The sequence below is a fragment of the Uloborus diversus genome, chromosome 1 (assembly GCF_026930045.1).
Source record: "Uloborus diversus isolate 005 chromosome 1, Udiv.v.3.1, whole genome shotgun sequence".
Taxonomy (NCBI): Eukaryota; Metazoa; Arthropoda; class Arachnida; order Araneae; family Uloboridae; genus Uloborus; species Uloborus diversus.
The window spans coordinates 79,793,024-79,801,749 of NC_072731.1; the positions used below are offsets into that span (position 1 = coordinate 79,793,024).

Sequence of the window (8,726 nt, forward strand, 5' to 3'; positions counted from 1 at the left end):
CGCCACTGTACACAATGAAAGGTTTTTTTAATAAAGAAAAATATTAATCTTAGTAAGAATTTAAAAACTTTCGTTTTCTCTTATATCTTAAAAGCATTAGTTATAAATTTGTCTTTGTTTGGTTACGTTTATTTATCTATTAAATTTTTTCTTTTCTTCCTTGCTTTTTTTTCTTCAAATATTCAGTTTAGCATAACAGCAAAATATATTTAGCTTAAATTTGCATTTAAAAGAGAAAACATTTCTCAAAAATTATTTTGCAAAAATATGTCCCTGAAATGAAAATGCAATAAGGGAAAAGAGCTTCTTAAAAAAAATACCATGTACCTACCAGGTTTCGAACCTGGGACCTTCCGCGTGTTAGGCGGATGTGATAACCACTACACCATAGGTACGCATCAACGGCTGGTGAAAAGCAATTGAAAAGGCAACTACAGTTTATCTTGTACTTTCCGCATGGATGATGACAAGAAGGACAACTCAAAGCGACCCCTGAATTAATTACATTTCAAAATTGAAATTTTTGAACCAGCAAGCATTATTTTTCTTGTTTGTCAGAAATGTCAACATTTCCTTTAATATTTGATTTGACTAACACTAACATTGATTTGCCTTATTCTTTTATTTTCTGGAAATTTGAATGCATTTAGAAAAAATTATAAAATGTATGCGGGAGGGAGAAGGGGAGCTTAGCGATTAAAATTACTTCTGGAAGAAAAAATTAAGAAAGAAAAAGAATAATTAGAAACCTGTTATTTTTTAAATCGAATTGGGGAGAAAAATCAGGTTACCATTCGAAAAAACATCGATACACATATTTTAGAACATAACTTTTCGATAATGCCAGTAAAGTTGAAAGAAATTAACGATTCACTCGGGGCACTACAAATCCGCCTGGGGGCAAGAAACTCAGAGGTGCCCCCCCCTAGGAGCAAAGACTTTCATTCCCCCTACATATCGAAAAGACCCCCCCCCCTCCACGAAAATGAGAAAAATACCCGTCAACTCCCCCCCTTCCCACTCTCCTAAAAACTTCAATGCCACAGTCTGCGACATGACCTAGGGGAACACCCCTGAGGAAATTGTGTTCTTCTTACCAATTATTTTGTAGGTTTTATCATAAGCACTATAGTTATTCACAAATAACTAGTTACTACAACCAGCGATACCGAGTTTTGAAAATTAGTGGGGGTGTTCAAACACCGAGTCCAAAAGAAGACGGGTAGGGGGGGGGATTCGAAGGAGGTAACATTATTAAAATGTAGGTTTTAAGAAAGGGCGTTTTTGTTTTTTTAGAAGAATCACTAAAATACTTTATGGAAAATATGAACTTTCATTTCACGTTATAGCCACAGAATAGCTCCCCAAGTGCATAACATCAACTTAAAAGCTATATTTTATGAGAGAAAACATGAGTGAAAATTATAAGTTGTAGAAAACTAACAGTATAATTTTTTCTTGCTATTATGCTGAACTGAATATTTGAAAAAAAAAAAAAAGGAAAAGAAAGAAAGAAAAGAAAAGAAAGAAAAAAGATTAATATACAAAACCAATCAAAGACACAAATTTGTAACTAATGTTTTTAAATTATAAGAGAAAATGAAAGTTTTTAAATACTTACTAAGATTAATATTTTTGTTTGTAAAAAAAACTTTCGTTGAATATCTTTAAAAAAGTATAAAATAAGTTATTTACAGGCATGCAGAGAAATATCGAATTAAATTCGTTATCCATCTTTATAAAACTGAGCAAAAGATCATAACTTAGATACGCAAAGAAATTAATTTGCTTTTTTAATTGTTACAAAATGTCTCATCTGATCTTCGTCTGATTTAAAGCATATTAAGATAAAAGCATTCAAAGCATATAAATGTCTGATTAAAAGCATTTTAAGAACGTTTGTCAAAAGTTTCAGATGTAAAATGAAATATATTGAATCTTTTAAATAACAAGCAAATCGTACATCCAAACTGCGCTGGGCAGGTAAACAGCAGTAACTGCAGAATTAAACTCCTTTTTTTTTTCTTTTTTCGCACTTTTAATTCAGCAGAAACCAAATAAGCAAGCTTCTACAATAAAGTTGACGTACAGTTGATGGTGAAAATGAAAAAAAAAAAATATATATATATATATATATATATATATATATATATATATATATATATATATATAATATATGTGGGGGGGGTAAATATCTAATTTGAATTCTGAAACTTTGAATTCAAATTATGTTTTTCGCAATCACGAGTTGTGACAGGACCCTACCCATTGGAGGCTATTGTTTCTAGAAACGACTCCTGTCCTCCCAAGCCTGCCCCTCCTCCTGGGCAGTTACGTGTATGTGTGTAAGGACTTGTTTGTGTGTAAACGTGTGTGTATGTAGGAGTGTGTGTATGCAGGACATGGACGCCACCGCCCAGGAGGAGGGAATTCCGGTGGACAGTGCTGCTAGTGGAGGCTAGGACCAGAGGAGCAGCTCCATCCTCCGGTGGACGGCGGTGCTGCAGAGGCCCCTGGTCCATTCTGAAAAAGGAACCGCACATCAAGGACGGTCAAATAAAAACAATAAGCAATCGTGATTGCTCAAAAAAAAAAAATGCAGTTACTACCCTTTACCTAGCCACGGCAAAATACTGCCGAAAGTGAAAGTTTTTAATTTTAGATTTTAAGGCGTTATTGCTGTTTCAACATGTTGGACTTTGAAATGAAATGAATTCAGGTGAAATGTAATTTTCGCCCCACTGTCCCCAACACATATTTGTCAACTTTTCAGCAAATTTAGTGCATTATGAAAGTATTGTAAAAATAAATATAAATGCATCACTACCGTTTTGTTATACACAGCATTTCGTATGGATCCCCTATTCCTTTCTGCAACGATTTCTTGAGTTTTAAGAAGTGAAAACTTCAGAAGAGGGGCCGGGCGCTTCCTTCTAAAACACATGCTCATAATGTGTGAAATAGCCAACATTAAAATAAACTTGGCTTTTAAAACGCACCTTCCTTTTTATTGCCCAGATCATCTTGAAACTCGGCTATTCAATCGAGTAGACACTTATATAAAAGAAATTATTCGCATAATCGCATTTAAATGCATTTAGGTCTTCGAGAGTGGTTTTTTTTAAAATATGTATAGCATTGAAAAGCCGAGACAAGAGCTTTAATAAAGATTTGTTTGATAGTTTTGTAAGAACTATTGTTGAGAGAGACGGAAAGGGAAAGCGATTCAACATCAACTGAGTTTATAAATGTAAATAAAGTTTTGTTTTTATTTTAAATGACACAAAATTTGACACGAAACAAGTTTTTTTTTCCCCCAAGTCACAAATAAAATTTTTTTCTATGCGTTTTGTCTTTATAATGCATTCACTTTCCTTTTAAAAATATTTCGAATTAGAAGACAAGAAAAAGGATATCCGCGTGTGGAAAACACACAAGTAGTTATCGATTAATAAATTCACAGAGAATGTGGTTTTTAACTCAACTCTCTTTCAAACATTTATCAGAGGAGAGTTACAAGGAACGGTACGGCAAGAAGAACGGGACCAAGGGCGCCCATATAGGGGGACAAGGGGGGCTCGAACCCCCCACCCCCCTTTGAAATTAGAACTTCCTTGCTTTTAGTACTTTTTTCTTTGCAAAAATGTAAAAACATTTCTTCTTCAGTCATTAATGAATAGGTTATTAAAAATGTCAAATTTTAGTGACTCGAATCTGTCCTGAAATCAGTTTCCACGGGGAAAATATCCAGCTAAACCACGGGGGAAATATTTGAGCCTCCCCCCCCCCCCTGCAACTTTACTTATGGGCGCCTATGAACGGGACAGTTCATTATGCCAAAATAAAGTGTGAGAAATTATTTTTAATCTGTCCAGCAGATGTATCAGCTTTAGACTCTTGCTTGATTCTAATCTGCGACGTCTACTGAACAAGCTGTTATAATAATTATTTACATTTCGTTATTTTATTTCGGCGTGAATGCAGCTGTCCCATTCCTCTCGCCGTCCACTTACTTTCGACTCTCCCTTAATGTTTGCTTCTGGAACGAAAATCACTTTCAATGTTAGCAAAGGAGCTATTCATTAAGAGCCAATGTCTGTAAGAATCAGGCAGTTTACGACATTTGTGATTGTTGACATTTTTAATTTTTCTTATTTTCACATATGTTGTTCCTTATCATGAATGTAATGTTTGTGCAAAATATGAACTTTGTCTGCCTTACCGTTTTTGGGAAATTAAATTTTTAAATTTAGGAGGCGTGGCACATTTTTGCGTGTTTTTCAAATTTGCAGATTTTAAAGTTCTTGTTGCATTAAGCACCCCTATAATGACATGGATTTTTAAATTCTATACTATTATATGGTCTTCTTAGATACTACTACGGCTGCCAAATCGGTGTCACTACGAGGGCGACGGCCACAAACTCCGTTTAAAAATGACCGAAAATGAATTTTTTTACTTAATTCAACGCCAATTTTCTCAAAGCGCCTTCATGATGGCACCAACGTTTTTACATAAATTCCTAGCTACACTTGCATACATCAAAAATATGTAATAAAATTGGTGTCACTATAAGGGCGCCAGAAGACATTGGAACTTTTATGTGATGAATTTCACAAAAATGCAAATGTTTAAAATCTAACTACTACTCTCGCCCTCATAGCAGAGATCTGAAACTAATTAAGTTTGATAACCAACATGTTCGTCTAACATATGAAATAAAAAAAATCGGTGTCATTCCTATTACTTTCGGAGATATAATCATTCGAAATTAGTATGTTATGGAGTTATTTAAAAAAGACTTTTCTAATTCGAATGACTTTTTGCACGGGTTGTTTTAAACTTTAATATAAAATTACAGTAGTGACACCTAAAATAATATGTTTCTAATGCTTTTTATGAAAAAAAGCTTTATAAAAAGCATTAGAAACACAGTGAATCGATATAGGTACAGATGGACGTATTGTGTAATGTGCATTATAGCTAAAATAGTCGTACTAATGTTCATATTTTTTCAACCATACTAATTTTTTATCTGTTATTTATATTGAAAATGTAACTATTTATAACATAATGTCTTAAATTGTGATGAACATAATGTATTATATAGCGAGCATTCAGAATCTGAAACATAATTTGAGGATGACGTAGACTAAAACAAAGAAAACATAAAAAATCAAATCACCCAGTTTCAGAAAGACGGTCATTTCTTATTGATATCTGGTAATTTTGTAGCACTAAAGCTTGGGAAAATATGGTATCCCGGAGAAATAGTAGAAGTTGACCATTTGCTAATCTGAATACAACTAGCCCCCTCATAGCAGAGATCTGAAACTAATTAAGTTTGATAACCAACACGTTTGTCTAACATTTGAACTAATAAAATTAGTGTCAATCCTACTACTTTTGGAAACATAATCATTCGAAGTTATTAGGTTGTGGTGCATTTTTTAATTTATTATTATTATTTTTAATTTATTTTATTTGTTTATTTATGTATTTTGTTAATTTAATTTTACCACACCCATATAGTGTTTTGAACATATTTATTTTTAATTTATTACAAAGAAGCAGCGTTTAACATAAACAGCTTTGGGCAGTAAGAGCGTCTTTATGTTGAATAGAAAATGCTCGTTTTGATATAGGTACAGGTGGATCTATTGTGCATAATATTGTTTAGATTATCACACCAATACTCGCCGTCTTTCCAGTCAAATAAATTAATTTATACCAATCCTTCTTGCCATGCATTTCACCTTTACTTGCAAATGGTCAACTTCTACTATTTCTCAGGGATACCATGTTTTCCCAAGCTTTAGTGCTACAAAATTACCAGATATCAATAAGAAATGATCGTCTTTCTGAAACTGGGTGATTTGATTTTTTATGTGTTTTCTTTGTTTTAGTCTACGTCATCCTCAAATTATGTTTCAGATTCTGAATACTCGCTATATAATACCTTATGTTCATCACTATTTAAGACATTATGTTATAAATAGCTGCATTTTTAGTATAAATAACAGATAAAAAAAATAGTATGGTTGGAAAAATATAAATATTAGTACGACTATTTTAGTCATAATGCACATTACACAATACGTCCATCTGTACCTATATCGATTTACTGTGTTTCTAATGCTTTTTATAATGCTTTTTTTTCATATAAAAGCATTAGAAACATATTATTTTAGGTGTCACTACTGTAATTTTATATTAAAGTTTAAAACAACCCGTGCAAAAAGTCATTCGAATTAGAAATGTTTTTTTTTTTTAAATAACTCCATAACATACTAATTTCGAATGATTATATTTCCGAAAGTAATAGGAGTGACACCGATTTTTTTATTTCATATGTTAGACGAACATGTTGGTTATCAAACTTAATTAATTTCAGATCTCTGCTATGAGGACGAGAGTAGTAGTTAGATTTTAAACATTTGCATTTTTGTGAAATTCATCACATAAAAGTTCCAATGTCTTCTGGCGCCCTTATAGTGACACCAATTTTATTACATATTTTTGATGTATGCAAGTGTAGCTAGGAATTTATGTAAAAACGTTGGTGTCATCATGAAGGCGCTTTGAGAAAATTGGCATTGAATGTAGTAAAAAACTTCATTTTCGGTCATTTTTAAACGGAGTTTGTGGCCGTTGCCCTCGTAGTGACACCGATTTGACAGCTGTAGTAGTATCTAAGAAGACCATATAATAGTATAGAATTTAAAAATCCATGTCATTATAGGGGCGCTTAAAGCAACAAAAACTTTAAAATCTGCAAATTTGAAAAACACGCAAAAATGTGCCACGTCCCCTAAATTAAAAAATTTAATTTCCCAAAAACGGTAAGGCAGACAAAGCTCATATTTTGCACAAACATTACATTCATGATAAGGAACAACATATATGAAAATAAAGAAAATTAAAAATGTCAACAATCACAACCTGCCTGATCCTTACAGACAATGGCTCTTAATTGCGTTGGGATGATGTTGGCAATTTTTGATCCCCCTTCCCTTTGTAAGGGAAAGTAAGATCCCTCCTCCCCTTATCTTACGTAAAATTCCATTTTGTTTTTCAAAATAATAAAATAACGAATCTTGCATCTGTTAAATCGTCATTAAATTCACTATTTTTAATTTTTAAAAAAAAAAAAAACCTTTTGTGTAAATAAATATTTACTAAAAGGAATTTAGACTGAATGTTTTTTCGGCAAATATTTTTGTAGATGATGCGATACTAATTAAAAACAAGACATGCCATACACAGTGCGATTCTTTTGTTATATTTTACACTTCATTCTTTGAAAAACAAGTAAAAAACAGCTCATCCTAACGTTTTTACCTTCTAGAAGCAAATGAAATATGATCCCTGCCAAACCACTTGACCGCGCGATTTCCAATACAAAATATCGACTAGAAAAATATTACGAAGAATGAGTGTGACCCCCCCCCCCTCTCCCTCCCCTAAGTAAGAGTATGTAGAGATTTTTCCAACTCACTCCCCCTCGGGACCCTTACGTAATTAATGAGTGGTCCCAAAGCACTAAGAATATTGTATGCAAAAATGGAGAAAAACTTCAATTACAAACTTTAAAAGACCAAACAATGAGAGGGAAAGGGAGGGGCAGGGGTTAGCGAAAGTCCATTCCCGAATTCCAAATGCTCCCTGTGGCACGAGCATCTAACGAAGGGCCAACGATCTTGGAAGGCCGAATTTACTCAGAAACATAAAACGGAAAACGAATAAGAATAATAATAACATCGGTTGCAAAAACGAGGGAGGGATGTAGCAGGGGAGGAGCGGGATGTCTGGACGAGTTTTCTTGTCGGTAGGGTTATCGGCCTGGGGTCGGCCCAGGGTGCGTCGTGCTACGGAAGGGCACGGAACAAAGGATTTAGAATGAAGAGAGATTTTTAAGCGATGCATGGACGATTTGTGCGGCTGAGAGTGTTTTGAACTAGTTTCTCAGCAACTGGTGTGGCCCACTCGATAATTAATACACATCATTAAAATCATTGCTATAATGATCAGTTCCATCAAAAGGCGGGATCTTTTGGGTTTTTTTAAGCGAATTCCCCTTTTCCTCATAAAAAAGGGAAGGAAAACGAACAGATACAGGGTATCTTTGATCCACAATTTCTGTATTTTTAAGTGCCCTACTCCTAATTTAGTATACTACGTCTTTTGGGATAAAATTCCAGAAAAAACTCCTGAAGTAGAATCCGAAAATAATACTAATGGGGTCGTTTCCAAAATTTTAAAAGTATTTATTTTCTGAAAGAGTATGCTTAAAAACGTAGGATTTGACATAATTTTTAAAATAATTTGTTTAAGTTTAATGTTTTTTAAAAATTACTTTGATCGATTCGCTTTCACTGTTTACGCTTCTGCCGATGACATCACAAATGATGAAATGTCATTCACTGTTGGCATTCACAGAGCAAAATATTTAACTCACATCCAGGGACGGCAAATAGGGGGGTCAAGAGGGGGCGGTTGCACCCCCAAAGTTTATGAGCAGAATGATAGAAAATGGGTGAATTCAATGTATGTAAATCGGAAATCAATGTTCATTTTAAAAAATCTCGCTGGTTTCCAGTAACTATTTGATGAAACTCGACGCATTCCCAGACTAGAAAAAGTGTTTTTCGTTATTTGGATGATAACTTAAATTCATGAAGTATTTTCCGGCCTTTTCAGAACATAGAAAACTGATAGAGAACCAT

General features: G+C 33.7%; 1 non-coding gene across 1 annotated transcript; it reads right to left on the bottom strand.

Annotated features, from left to right (window-relative positions):
* Positions 1 to 322: 322 nt before the first annotated feature.
* Trnav-aac (transfer RNA valine (anticodon AAC)) lies at positions 323 to 395 on the bottom strand. Its single transcript has one exon. It is a non-coding gene; the product is annotated as a tRNA-Val (tRNA).
* Between the last annotated feature and the right edge of the window lie 8,331 nt (positions 396 to 8,726).